The 15427-nt window shown below is 38.0% G+C and overlaps 1 protein-coding gene and 1 non-coding gene across 5 annotated transcripts in view; one reads left to right on the forward strand and one right to left on the reverse strand.

The window, feature by feature from the left end:
- FBXL20 (F-box and leucine rich repeat protein 20) overlaps window positions 1-15427 on the reverse strand; it is a 104474-nt gene that overhangs the window by 50604 nt on the left and 38443 nt on the right. The window lies entirely within an intron of this gene.
- Window positions 8627-8768, forward strand: LOC116578658. The gene has a single exon (XR_004281016.1). It is a non-coding gene; the product is annotated as a U4 spliceosomal RNA (small nuclear RNA).

Below are 15427 nucleotides of genomic sequence, written 5' to 3' on the forward strand. Positions count from 1 at the left end.
ACCTAAAGAAATTAAACTCTGGACTGGTAGTAAGGACATAAGCTAAGAATACATTGAAATTATAGTTCAAGAAAAGATGACGAGGGACGCCTGGGTGGCTCAGTTGGTTAAGCAGCTGCCTTCGGCTCAGGTCATGATCCCAGCGTCCTGGGATCGAGTCCCACATCGGGCTCCTTGCTCCGCGGGGAGCCTGCTTCTCCCTCTGACTCTGCCTTCCACTCTATCTGCCTGTGCTCGCTCTCGCTCTCTCTCTCTCTGACAAATAAATAAATAAAATCTTTAAAAAAAAAAAAGAAAGAAAGAAAGAAAAGATGACGAGAGGGGCACCTGGGTGGCTCAGTGGGTTAAGCCTCTGCCTTTAGCTCAGGTCATGATCCCAGGGTCCTGGGATCGAGCCCCACGTCGGGCTCTCTGCTCAGCAGGGAGCCTGCTTCCTCCTCTCTCTCTGCCTGCCTCTCCGCCTACTTGTGATCTCTCTCCTTCTGTCAAATAAATAAATAAAATCTTAAAAAAAGGGACGCCTGGGTGGCTCAGTTGGTTAAGCAGCTGCCTTCGGCTCAGGTCATGATCCCAGCGTCCTGGGATCGAGTCCCACATCGGGCTCCTTGCTCGGCAGGGAGCCTGCTTCTCCCTCTGCCTCTGCCTGCCATTCTGTCTGCCTGTGCTTGCTCTCTGCCCCCCTCTCTCTCTGATAAATAAATAAAATCTTTAAAAAAAAAAAAAAATCTTAAAAAAAAAAAAGAAACAAAAGAAAAGATGACGAGATCTCCAAGGCTGGTGAAAATTAAAAAAACAAAACAAAATGGAGAAAAAAAGATATTTGAAGCAGCAACAAGGACTTGGTGATGGAAAGCTGACTCTATCAAGTTTCAGTGCGAAAGAAAATCTTGTAATAAAAGTAATGCTGTTGGGGTGCCTGGATGGCTCAGTGGGTTAAGCTGCTGCCTTCGGCTCAGGTCATGATCTCAGGGTGCTGGGATCGAGTCCCACATCGGGGTTTCTGCTCTGTGGGGAGCTTGCTTCCCTTTCTCTCTCTCTGCCTGCCTCTCTGCCTGCCTCTCTGCCTAATTGTGATCTCTGTCATTCTATCAAATAAATAAATAAAAGCTTTAAAAAAAAAAAGAGCTTAGCATTTCTAATATATAAATGATTGTCCTTGCTTCCCTCTATCTCTCTCTCTGCCTGCCTCTCCGTCTACTTGTGATCTCTCTCTGTCAAATAAATAAATAAAATCTTTTTTAAAAAAAAGTAATGCTGTTGACTGACAGTGACATGTTTTAGGAAATTATATGACATTAAAGAATAATCTGCTTCCCTATAATTTCTAACCATTAGTGGAAGCTATTAAAAAATCATATCCTCCTTCTATAAGGCAATCTTTCAAAATGAAGCTATCATATTTCCTTCTAAACAAGTTTAAGTTCTTCTCAAATGATAGTCTCTAAGATGCTACACCATGATCACTCCTCTCTGGGCACATTTAGAGAATAGAACACAGGGGGGAATTATAACTCATTTAAAAAGCTGAATACTTAAAAAAAAAAGTTGAATAATCAAAGGTTGATGACATAAATGACAATGTCTTACAAAGAAAACTAAAGTATCAAAAAGAGACCTGGGAGACTTTTCAGAGTTAGATAGCACACAACATGTATCTTAAGCTTAAGATCTTTGGGAAAAAATTTAAGTACAAAACAGACTCACTCAACACCCAATCTACTAGACTCTGCCCAACTCAATTTCACAAAAGGACAATCATTTATATATTAGAAATGCTAAGCTTTTTTTAAGCTTTTATTTATTTATTTGATAGAATGAAAGAGAGCACAATTAGGCAGAGAGGCAGGCAGAGAGAGAGAAAGGGAAGCAAGCTCCCCACAGAGCAGAAACCCCGATGTGGGACTCGATCCCAGGACCCTGAGATCATGACCTGAGCCGAAGGCAGAGGCTTAACCCACTGAGGCACCCAGGTGCCCCAGAAATGCTACGCTCTTTATCTTGTATACTCAAAGTATATTTATTAAATGCTACACATCTCGCTTCACAGGGCACTTTGCTCACTTGAATATACAGAGTAATTAAACTGTTAGAAAATATAAACCCGAGATATGTAATTCTCATGACTTCCAAACTCTAGATATAAAAAGGAACAAAAATCACATCCAACAACTAATTTCTTTTCTTGCATCAGTCTATATAAACTGAATGGTTTCAGCTCAGGTCATGATTCGCAGGTCCTAGGGATCAAACACAGCACGGGGTTCTGTGGGGTTAGCTTGTCTGCCCCTCCCTCACTGTGCATATGCACACACACTCTCACTCTCTCAAATGAATAAATCTTAAAAAAAAAAAAAAACTAAGAAAAAAAAAAAGACAAGTGGTGTTGTATCTGTGGAAGCATGAAAGTAAGTGAGGGGAAAAACAGTGTCCTCAGAGGATCTGGCAAACACCAGGCTTATAGGACATCTGTCCAAATTTACATATTCCCCCTCTCCCTTGTGGACATATACAGTCTACTCCAACATTCCAAGAAAGAAAAAGATCCATGGTTCAAAACCTGTGGTCATCTGGCCAGTAGCATCAGCATCAAGTGGGACTTTATCAGAAGTACAAATTCTTGGGTTGTACCCCAGACCCATTAATATCAAAAATGGGGTGAGGAGGTAGAAAGAAAGAAGGGCAATCTGCAGTTTAAGAAGTCCTTCAGGTGACACCAATGCTTCCCGAAGTTTGAGAACCAATGGACCAGATGAAGCAGACTGCAAACCTCAGGATTTAATCTAGGGGTGCCTGGGTGGCTCAGCTGGTTAAACATCTGACTTGGGATTTCAGCTCGGGTCTTGATCTCAGGGTCATAAGATTGAGTCCTATATTGGGCTCCATTCTGGGTACGGAGCCTACTAAAAAAAAAAAAAAAAAGTAAAAAGATAGAATTACAGTTCTATAAAATAATCAGAATATTTCATTATTTGAAGTGACATAACAATGGAAGTTAGAAAATACTCCTAGAGGTAGACACAATAATTTTAAATGTTTTCTAGGAAACCCATATGGCTCCTGCTCCAGTTCATGGTGTTGCTGGTAAAATAAACATTTCAATATACGTTTTAGGTATTTTACTATTTCAGCTGAATCCAAACTTTGGTTTTTTCATCCAAAATATAAAGGCTGTCAAAAACAATTAGATCTAAGATATAATGAATTTCAACACATTTGTGAAAAGATTTTAGATATAACTATTGTAGAGGAAGTGACTGTTCAAACACATGACATTCTTAGGTAATCTGGTTTCATATTAACACAGGAATATATCATTGTGTATTTTTTATAATATATCCACAAAGAGTTACAAGGATGTAGTCATGGGAAGAACAAGAGAGTAACTAGATTGTTCTCTCTTAATTGTTTCATGGGAGAACACCATCCCCTGAACAAAGACAGAAAATGCATAGCATTTATCTAGGGATAGAACATTCTTAAATATTCGGGTTTTTAAAAATCTAAGTGATGTGTTTTGTCATACATTAGCATTTATAGTTGCTTTGTATAAAACTATAATTGCTTTTCTATAAATTATATAGTGAGAAATGTAATGGCAGGTAGGTTAAATAAAAGAAACAAAGTACTTGCTCAACAGTGACCCCTGCTGGTTCAACTGGAGTATAGTTCCCAACTTCAAAAATTAAAAAGATCTGATTTAGCTCTATAGAAGAGTAACAGAACTCCCAACTTTTAGCTAGTATATGGCTGTATGGTAAGATGACTTTACTTCTCTTGGAAGCTAGATAATGCCAGGTCATTAAGTTCTGGCCAACAGGATGGAAGAAAAAGTTATGTGTGTAATTCCAGAGTGTCCTTCAAGAGAGAAGATGTGCCCCTTCTTATTCCTTCCTACTTGAGCTGCTTGAAATGTGGTTAGGATGACCGAATTCCATCCTGTATCATGAAGCTGAAAGCCACAGTTTTAAAAATAAGCACAAAACTAGAAAAAGCCTACAGATGACTGTAGAGACACCATGCCTCTGGAATTTATATGACAGAAAAAGAAACTTCTATCATATTTAAGCCACATTTAATTTGGGACTCCAATACATGCAGCTAAATTTACTTACATTATTTTAGATTTTAAGATAAGTATCATCTGTTTTGCAAGATGAAGAGTCCTGGAGGTTACACAAACATTGTAAGTGTACTGTGCTCTTAAAAATGATTAAGATGGGGGTCCCTGGGTGGCTCAGTGGGTTAAGCCTCTGCCTTCACTCAGGTCATGATCTCAGGGTCCTGGGATCAAGTCCCACGTCGGGCTCTCTGCTCAGCGGGGAGCCTGCTTCCCCCTTCTCTCTATGCCTGTCTCTCTGCCTATCTATGATCTCTGTCTGTCAAATAAATAAATAAAATATTTTAAAAAAATGATTAAGATGGCTAATTTTATGTTATATGTATTTTTCCACAGTTAAATTTTTTTTTATTTTTGTGTTTTAATACTTCTGAATTTAGGGCAGTTAAAATTAATTTTAATTTTTTACAATTAAAATCAAAAGCATCTTTTATGGTTTATGACACATTTTATAATTCAAAGCAAGTTTTAACTCTATACAGTAAAGACCAACCAATGGAGGAAAACAAATAAATAGGAAATTAAAAACCATTTGCTCCTTCTCGGCAGGCTCTGTGCTTTTGTTTATACTGTTTTCTCTAAAGCACCCACACAACCAAACTTGCCTATTCTATCAGTAGAAACAGACTGATGTCCACTGGACATGCTATCTATACCATGAAGGCTTTCCCAATCTCCCTAATAGGATGGGATTGTTTCTCTCCTGTGAAACCACAAAATACCAGTTCTAAGTTGGTGTAGAACTCCTTATATCAGACTATGAGATCTGAGAGGAAAGCACCTTTTCAGTTTAGTTCACCACTGTGTAGTTGGCAACCAACACAGAGCCCAGAAATTGGTGAACCAATGAATGTTATTTATACTGTAGGTATCTGGTAATACTCTTCTGATTATAAATCCCCATCAGGTTTCCATGATTTAATAGTCTATATCTTTCCAGTAGAGTGCTTTGCCAATTTTTTTTTAAAATAGGAGCACTTGGGTGGCTCAGTAGGTTAAGTGTCTGCCTTCAGCTCAGATCGTGATTCCAGGTTCCTGCAATCAAGCCCCCATCAGGCTCCCCGCTCAGCAGCAAGCCTGATTCTCCCTCTCCCTTTCCCCTGGCTTGTGTTCCCTCTCTCACTGTCAAATAAATAAATAAAATCTTAAAAAAAAAAAAAAAAGAATCTAAGATGGAGAACTGCTGATTTGTATTGTATGTTAAATTTTATACCTTTTTAATTTTTATTTTTTAAAAAGATTTTATTTATTTATTCGAGAGAGAATGCATGCACACTAGTGGTGGGGGGGAGAAGAGAGGGATAGAGAATCTCCAACAGACTCTGCTGAGCATGGAGATGCTGACCTCAATCTCACAACCCTGAGATCATGATCTGAGCCAAAGCCAAGAGTCAGACACTTACCCAACTGAACCACGCAGGCACCCTAAGATTTTTTTAAGTGAATTCTACACCAATGTAGGGCTCGAACTCACAACCCTGAGGTCGAGTTGCAAGGTCTACCAACTGAGCCAACCAAGTGCTGCAGTTTATTTTAAACTTTTAAGAAATCACTGAATTGTTTTCCAAAGTGGCTATACCATTTTACATTCCCACCAGCAATGTATGAGGGTTCCAGTGTGTCCATATTGTACTATCTATCACCTGTTGTCTATCTTTTTAACATTGGCCAATTGGTATATCCTGGTTTCAATTTGCTTTTCTGTAATTACTAATGTTAATAAGAGTCTTTTCATGTTACCCAAATGACCTGTTTGGTGAAATACGTATTCAAATGACTTGTCCATTTATTTGGGTTGTCTTAGCATTGAGACTTAACAATTCTTTCTATATTTAAGGACTTTGTATATACATAGGCCCTTTATGGACTATACGATCTGCAAATATTTTCTCCAATTGTGTCTCCAAATGACCACAAATGTAAACATTTATTGTTAGATTCTCAGTACTGTTCCATTACTTTATAGGTCTATCTTTAGACCAATAACTCACTATCTTGATTCCCACAGCTTTGTATTATTTTGAAACCAGGAAGTGTAACTCCTCATACTGTGTTCGTTATTTTGCAGTGCTTCCATACAAATTTTAGAACCAGCTCGCCAATTTCTACAAAAAAAGCCTGTTGGGATATTGACAAAGATTGCACTGAGTCCATAGAAAAATTTGGAGAAAACTGCCATCTTAACAATACTGAGTCTTCCAAACCATGAACTTGGAATGTCTGTTTATTTTTTAGGTCTTGTTTCGTAACAGGCAATGTTTCATAATTCTTAGTGTGTAAGTCTTTTGCTATATTTATTCTCAAGTATTTTATTCTTTTTGATGCTATTGTGAATCAAAACATATTTTTATAAGATTTATTTATTTATTTTTAGAGAAAGAGAGAGTGCAAGAGAGTGCAAGCAGGGGGAGGGGAAGAGGGAAAGAGAGAGAATTTCAAGCAGACACCGGAGCCCTATGCCGCCCTTGATCCCAGGCCCCTGAGATCATGACCTGAGCTGAAACCAAGAGTCTGAAACTTAACCAACTAAAACATTCAGGTGCCCCAAACTGTATTCTTAATTTCATTTTAGATTCTTCAAGGCTAGTACAAATGTAGTATATCTTCTTTCATTTATGTTCAACCTATCTGTGGCCTTGAATCTGAAGTGTGCCTTTTCTACACAGCATAAAAAGTTGAATTTTTTTTTAAAGTTGAATGTTTTTTAAAATCCAGTCTGACAATCTATGCCTTTTAAGTATACAAGTCATTCACATTTAATGTAATTATTGATTTAGTCAGATGCCTCTCATTTTGCTGTTTGTTTTCTCTATGTCTTAGGTCTTTTATTCTTCTTTTACTATCTTCTTTAAAGTTGGTATTTCCTAGAGTACCACTGTAGTTTTTCTGTTGTTTAAAAAAATATATCTTTTTTGGGCGCCTGGGTGGCTCAGTGGGTTAAGCCGCTGCCTTCGGCTCAGGTCATGATCTCGGGGTCCTGGGATCGAGGCCCGCATCGGGCTCTCTGCTCAGCGGGGAGCCTGCTTCCCTCTCTCTCTCTCTGCCTGCCTCTCCATCTACTTGTGATTTCTCTCTGTCAAATAAATAAATAAAATCTTTAAAAAATATATATATATCTTTTTTTTTTTTTAAGATTTTATTTACTTATTTGACAGACAGGCAGTAGACAGAGAGGCAGGCAGAGAGAGGAAGGGAAGCAGGCTCCCTGCTGAGCAGAGAGCCCAATATGGGGCTCAATTCCACGACCCTGGGATCACGACCTAAGCCGAAGGCAGAGACTTTAATCCACTGAGCCACTCAGGCACCCCTAAAAAAAGTATGTTATCATAATCTATTTTAGATTATTACTAATTTAATTCTGGTAAAATAGAAAAACTTTGCTCCAAAAGAAATCTATTTCCCCCTCCTCCTTTTTGTTATTATCATATATTACATATATATCTTTTTTTTCCTTAAGATTTATTTATTTAGGGGCACCTGGGTGGCTCAATGGGTTAAAGCCTCTGCCTTTGGCTTGGGTCATGATCCCAGGAGATTTATTTATTTAGGGGCGCCTGGGTGGCTCAATGGGTTAAAGCCTCTGCCTTTGGCTCCGGTCATGATCCCAGGGTCCTGGGATCGAGCCTCACATCGGGCTCTCTGCTTAGCCTGGAGCCTGCTTCCTCCTCTCTCTCTCTCTGCCTGCCTCTCTGCCTACTTGTGATATCTGTCTGTCAAATAAATAAACAAAGTCTTAAAAAAAAAAAGATTTATTTATTTATTTGACAGACAGAGAGAGCAAATGAGCATGGGGAAAGGCAGAGGAAAAGGGAGAGAAAACTTCAGCAGACTCCTTGCTGATTTCTGAGCCTAACCTAGGGCTTGATCTCATAACCCTGAGCTGAAATCAACAGTCAGACCCTTAACCAACTGTACCACCCAGGGGCCCCTACATATTTATCTTAAAAGCACAGTAATACAGTTTCATCATTACTGTGTTACACAAGTGTCTTTTAATTCAGCTGAACTAATATAAGAGGAAATTTTATTTATAGCCTTCTGTATTTACTCCTGTAATTAACTTTTACAGTGCTTTTCCTTCAAGTTACCATCTGGAACCATATCCTTTCAGCTTAAAGGACTTCCTTTAGTATTTCATGTAAAGCAGTGCATTTCATGTCTGCTAACAACAAATTCTCCATGTTTGCTATTCTGGGAATGTCTCTATTTTGCCTATATTTTTCAGTAATAGCTTTGCTGGATACAGAATTCACTTAAATTATTTTTGAAGGAAAATTCACATAAAATACACCATTTTAAAGTACAGTTCAATGGCATTTAGTATTTACAATATTACACAACTGCCACATCTCTCTAGTTTTAAAGTTTTCATTCCCCCAGGATACCCAGTCCTCATTAAGTAATCATTCCCACAACCTACCATCCCGTCTCCTCCAACTCTTAGATCTAGCCAACCACTATTCTCCTTTCTATCATTACAGAGTTCCCTATTCTGGATACTTCACATAAAGCTTTGCACAGTGGCAGTATAGTAGCCAATGAGGTTTATCCGAGGCGCGATTATTGCTAATTGGATACTTCACATAAGTGGAATCATTCAATGCAATCTTTTAGGTCTGGCTTATTTCATTTTTTAGGTTTACCCATATAGTACCATATCTCAGTAATCCATTCCATTTTATGGCTGATGAATCTTTCATTGTATGGATATACCAAATGTTTATCCATTCATCTGTCAATGGACACTTGGATTGCTTCTACCTCTTGGCCATTGTGAATAGTGCAGCTATGAACATTATTTGTGCACAAGTAATTTTGTGAATATTTGTTTTCAGTTCTTTTGGTATCTATCTTGGATTTTCTGAGTTATATGGTACTTCTAACTTTTTAAGGAACCACCAAAGTGTTTTCCACAGTAACTTACCAATTTATACTGCCACCAACAATATAAAAGTTTTAAACTTCTCTACATTGGGGGTACCTAGCTGGCTCAGTCAGTGAGAACATGCGACTCTTGATCTAGGGCTCATGAGTTTGAGCCTCACACAGGGTGGAATTTACTTAAAAAAAAAAACCCACAAATTTCTCCACATAATAGCCAATACTTAGTTTCCCACTTTTTCTATTAATTATATTCATCCTAGTGGGTATAAAGTGCTATTTCATTATAATTTTGATTTGCCTTTCCCTAATGACTAATGATGTTGAGTTTATTTTCATGTTTGTTAGCCTTTCGTGTATATCTTCTTTGAGGAAATGTCTATTCAAGTCCTCTGACCTTGTAAAATTGGGTTGTTTTGTTGCAAGTGCTTTATAAGGGTTCTTTAAATATTCGATATATGATTATTTAGAGTATGATTTACAAATAATTTCTCCCATTCTTTAGGTGGTCTTTTCAGGTTCTTGAGTGTCCTTTGATATGTGAATACAGAATTATTTTTTGAGATTTTCTTTATTAGAGAGAGCGCGTGCGAGCAAGCAGACTCCCTGCTGAGCAGAGAGCCTGATGCAGGGCTCAATCCGAGGACCCCGGGACCATGTTCCGAGCTGAAGGCAGACCCCCAACAGGCTGAGTCACCCAGGTGCACCAAATATAAAATTCTTAATTGACAATTTTTACTTTCTACACTTTGACTTGTTACCCAACTGCTTTCTGGCTTCCATTGTTTCTGGTGAAAAGTCTGCTGTCAATCGTATTGCTAGTCTTTTTGTATATCATGAATTCTTTCTGTCTTGTTTTCCAGACTTTTTCTTTGTATCTGGATTTAAACAGTTCAATAAAAATGTGCACAGGTGTAGACCTCTTTGTGTTAGTGTTATTCACTCAGATTTTTGGATGTGTAGATACACATTTTTCATCAAATTGGGGAGATTTTCAGCTATTATTTCTTCAAATATTTTTTTCTATCTCTCCCATCTCCAACTACATATGTATTGCTGGTACAGTTGATGTCCCACAAGGTTATGTTAATTTTGTTTCATTCTTTTCTCCAAATTGGGTTATTTTACTCTTGTCTTCAAGTCCATGGATTCTCTTTCTGTGTGATCTCAAATTTGATTCTGAGTTTCTCTGCTGGTAATTTTTTCAGTTATTTTCCTTTTCAACTTCAGAATTTCCATTTGATTCTTTTTTATAAATTTCTATTTCTTCATTGACATTCTCTATTTGAGTCACTGTCATCATACTCTCCTTTAATTATTTAAACCTGATTTCCTCTAGTTTTGTTTTTGTGTGTGTGTGTGTGTGTCTGTGTGTGTGTGTGTGTGTGTGTGTGTGTGTGTTTTAAGTAGGCTCCATGCGCAGCATGGAGCCCAGGGCAAGGCTTGAACTCATGACCCTGAGATTAAGACCTAAGCTGAGACCCAGAGTCAGAAACTTAACTGACGGATCCACCCATGCGCTGCTCCTTTAGTCTTTAAACATGTTTATATTAGCTGCTTTGGAAGTGGTAATTAGTACTTCAGCTGCATATAATAAAGTATGGTAAGAAATACACTAAAGAGAGAACTGCAATTTGAAAGAAAAAAAAATTAGAAGATATATAGAGGGCCTAGATCTTGCTATACTGGAAAATGAAACTATTCCTCATCTTCTGTCTCTCAGGCCATAAGATTCTCAAAATGAGAACTATCCACAAGGTAAATATCAGATAAAAGATTTGGCTATAGGTTCCTTTTAAAAACCTCGGAAAATTTTGAAGCCATACCTAGCTGACTCTCTCAACTAGACAAGAAGCCCTCTAAGAAGCTTAAGGGAATTATGCCACAACAGCCTACAACCAAACTAGAGAAAGGCCTGTGTTAAAATGAGTTGTAATGGGGACAGAGAAGAACACAAATCAGATTAATAAAAAATCCTAGAAGGTTTTTTTTATTATTTTTAAAAGATTTTATTTATTTATTTGAGAGAGAGCAAGTGAGCATGAGTGGGGGGGAGAAGCAGAGGGAGGAGGAAAAGCAGACTCTGTGCTGACCAACACAGGGTTGGATCTCACAATCTGGAGACCATGACCTGAGCCAAAACCAAGAGTCGGATGCCCAACCAAGCCCCCAGGGGCCCTAAAAATCCTAGAAATTTTAAGAGTATGTACCAAAAAAAAAGGAACAGAGACTATTCAAAATGAAAAGAGGTCTCTAGGATCCCAACTTTCTATAGGAAGGAAGTCACTAAGAAAGATATTCAGCTTCATAAGACACTTCTTATGTAGAAGGAGAGACTGGTCTGAAAGCAGCATTAAGAGCCCGGAATGTGGTACCAAGAATCACAGAGAACAACAGATTAGGGAACCATTCGAAGGAAGCAGAACTGGGCGCCAGTCAAGGTACATTTCCTGATTCTGGAGTAGATGACCCTGACAACATGTGCCCAGCTAAATTTCAAAACTGGTAAAAACCCATAATTGCTATGTGCCTCCTGTTATCTCCCCCTTTTTAGGGGGCATGTCTATTGTCATTACTCCATCCCTGTGACAAGAGTGTATATATTGTGTGTTTGGGGCAGAAAACTTTTCTTTTTAGTTCACAGGTCTCTGGATCAAGAGGAACTGCATATGAAGACCACTGGAGGGGATATTTTACATGTGATAAGAATGTGAATCACTGGAGTCAGAGGGAAGACCATGGTAGAAACTCACAATAATGGTTTTCAATAAATCTTAACTCTTTATGGCAATGCCCTTTTGCAAAAGGATTTTGCTGTACCTCCCTTCAAAAGGTAGAGTCTGTTTTCTCACCCTCTGCATCTGAGTTGACATGGTGACTTAATCTGACTAAAACAATGTGGTGGAAGTAACAATGTGTGCAAGGTTAAGCCTTAAGAGACACTGAAGCTTTACCCTCTTGAAACACTCATGCCACTACGTTACAAAAAGGATTCAGGCTAACTCTCTGAATGATGAGAGACCATGTGGAAAAAAGAGTACTAGCTGACAGTGACACCCAGGTGTCAGACTGTAAGTGAGGCTATCTTATATCTTAGACACTCAAGTCCCAGTCATGCCACCAGACAACTGGAGCCTCATGAGTGACTTTTCCAGCAACCAGCAGAAGTCCTATTGGGCTGAATAATTAATTGTTTTAAGCCACTAAGTCTTAGAGTGCTTGTTACAGCAAAGGCTACAAAAACAGGCTCTTCATAAACTCATAATCACAGATTTGAGTAAAACTTGAGACATACAAAGGGAGCCCGACACAGGTCAAATATTTTGGTGAGAGGAAAATTTTAGTGAAAAATTAAGAATGAAATTTTAGGAGGCGCCTGGCTGGCTCAGTCAGTAGAGCATGCAACTCCTGATCTGGGGGTCATGAGTTCAAGCACTATGTTGGGCACAGAGATTACTTATAAATAAATAAATTTTAAAAAATAATAAAGAGCTCTTCCTCCTTAAAAATTGTTTTTCATAAAGAAATCCAGAGTTAAAGCTACATAAGATTTTCTTTTCACTATTTTTTTCTATAAGTAATTTTTACTGATTATGCCATTCCTTCATTCAACTAACACCAGATGTTTTTCCAATTGGCTGATTTTCTTGCCAGAATCTAAGAGCAAAAACATTTTTGTATGCCTAAATAAACCTAAAACAAAATCAGTTTGTAATTCCTCCACCCTACATCTTGTCCCTAGTAGAAATAAAATTACATTTTAAATAAAAACTATTGCTAGTGCATAACCATCTCCTAAGTAAATTTATCATAAGAAAGAAATTCCTAGATTAAAAATACCAAGGAAGGGATACACTTAGAGAACAGACACATTACTTAATAGGTCAAACTTTCTGCTTTGGACACCTTCTAACATCTGACTCAACATTCTGAGCTTTCTTTTATCCTGACTTCTGTTTACTAACCAAAATCTGTATCTACTACCAATTCATTGCTCTCAGTATAAAGTAAGTATACACCTTTAATCTGTTTTCTGTTATTTCTTTCACTTATTCAGTTTTAACTAACTACAGCAACATTTTAGAGCCCTCACGACACCATGAACTTTGGTGATCCGCTCGGTATGACTGGAACTCATTTTGGAAGCTGCTCAATCCAGGAAATCTTCCATGCCCTACTGAAAATGTCTTTGGAGGTTATGAAGTGAAAGAAAAGAACTGATAACTCAAAGTAACAATATACTTACTTGTCCTTCTCTCTTCTCCTCCTTCACTGCCCCAGCCCCACCCCATCTACTATATAAACACTAAAGAACTAAGAGTAGATACAGCCAGGCAATAATGGGATCTGACTCAGGATTAGCAAGTATTTAAACTCTAATCTCATATTCCAAAACACCACAGGGATTGGTAAATCAAGGGAAAAGTAGAGTTTTATTTCCTCATGTACAAATTCTAGTCAATGTGCCAGAAACTGAAAACTGGCAGAAGCTGTGGAATTTTCCAAGACATATGTCAGATAGTAATTTTACAATTCACTCACAAACACACATTCTAAATCATCTTACTGTTATGGAAATATTTCCAAAGCAATAGTATTTTAACACAGCCATGGTATTTACTTGTAGAAAAAGCATTCTCCTGTTTTAGATAACACAAGAATCAAATAAAGTACACAGCACTGAGGATATCCTAACTGCATGTCAGAAATATTTAAATTTAAAAGGAACCAAGAGAAACAATGTTAAATTAGAACAAAGATTCTTTAAAGCAGAACTGAAGAACTAACTTCCTAAGAAAGTCATTCAGGGAAAGTAATACTAAGTTAATAGTTAAAGTAAATCTATTAGACTTCTTAGGCCATGATATGAGTCAGACAATGGTGCTATTATGAACAAGACAACTAAATAAAGGATGCATGATATAGCTAGATATTTGCCTGGTATTAATTAACTGATAAGTATCTGGAAAGTGGTCTCTACAATATAGTATATAATTTCATTGACTCTTTATATATAAAAAAAAAAATCAACCAAGACAAAAGAACTGGAAAAACAGCACAGTCCTCCTTACCACTACATCCTATAGACTCTTCTTGGAGGTTCTGGTTGCCTTTCTTTTTCTAAATAGGCTTGACTTGTCAAATTTATATTTATCTATTGACATCCTGCTGTGGAATATAAGTATTTAGTTTCAGCTTCTGCCTCCATTCTCCACATCCCATGTAATTTTATGGGTCTTCATTTAAATCAAGAGTCAGAGTAAAAGGACTGGAGAGATACCAGTCAGTACTCAGCCAAGTAGAGCAGTAAGACCAGGTACTTCTCTCTGCAAATTAATGACTACCTCATTTTTTTGTTGTTGTTTTCTATGTATTTTTAACTTTTCCTCAAAAGCTCCAACATCTGTCACATATCTATCAATATTTTCCATAGCTCAAATACATCAGATACGGTCTTTTTCCTGCAGCTGTATGTTCCCGAAACCCTTTGTTCTTTCTTCTGCTTCATTCTGCTCGGGGATGCTCTGGACTGGCTACACAGCTGTCATCTTGGGCTCTCCCTTAGCTCTTCTGTTTGAATTCTGCTTCTTGAACCTGCTTTCTTCTTTCTTGCTATTTAGGGGCAACTTATGAACAACAACAAAAAAATGCTCATGAGAACTAGAATTTTGGAGTCACCTGCACGTCTGAAAATATCTTTATTTCAGACTCACATTTGATTGATAATTTGGCTGGGAATAAAATTATAGGTAGGAAATTCTTCCCAATGAAGATAATATGAAGACACAGCTTGATGCATTTCTACCTCCCTCTGTTACTACTGTGATACGTAATGCCATTCTGACTGGTCCTTTGAATGCAACCTCTAGTTACCCTTTCTGGAAGATTTTAGTAAAGTTTCTGTATCTCCAGTTTACCAAATTTCATAATCACACCTCTTGGGTCTTTGCCTTTTTTACTGTTCCTTCAGCATTTTCAATTTACAATCTATGACCTGGACAATGTTCTGGGAGATTTTTAAGGCATCATTTCTATTTTCTCTGTCCTCTCATATCTGAATTTCTATTAGACCACAAGGTCCAATAATAGACTATCTTGAATTTTAAAAGTTATTTTTCTCTTGGGGCGCCTGGGTGGCTCAGTGGGTTAAGCCTCTGCCTTCGTCTCAGGTCATGGTCTCAGGGTCCTGGGATCAAGCCCTACATCGGGCTCTCTGCTCAGCGGGGAGCCTGTTTCCCCCTCTCTCTCTGCCTGTCTCTCTGCTTCCTTGTGATCTCTCTCTGTCAAATAAGTAAATAAAATCTTTTAAAAAATTATTTTTTTCTGGTGGTACCTGGGTAGCTCAGTTGGTTAAGCATCTGCCTTTGGCTCAGGTCATGATGAACAGGGAGCCTGCTTTTCCCTTTGCCCCTCCCCCTGCTCATGTTC

The sequence above is a fragment of the Mustela erminea genome, chromosome 18 (assembly GCF_009829155.1).
Source record: "Mustela erminea isolate mMusErm1 chromosome 18, mMusErm1.Pri, whole genome shotgun sequence".
Lineage (NCBI taxonomy): Eukaryota > Metazoa > Chordata > Mammalia > Carnivora > Mustelidae > Mustela > Mustela erminea.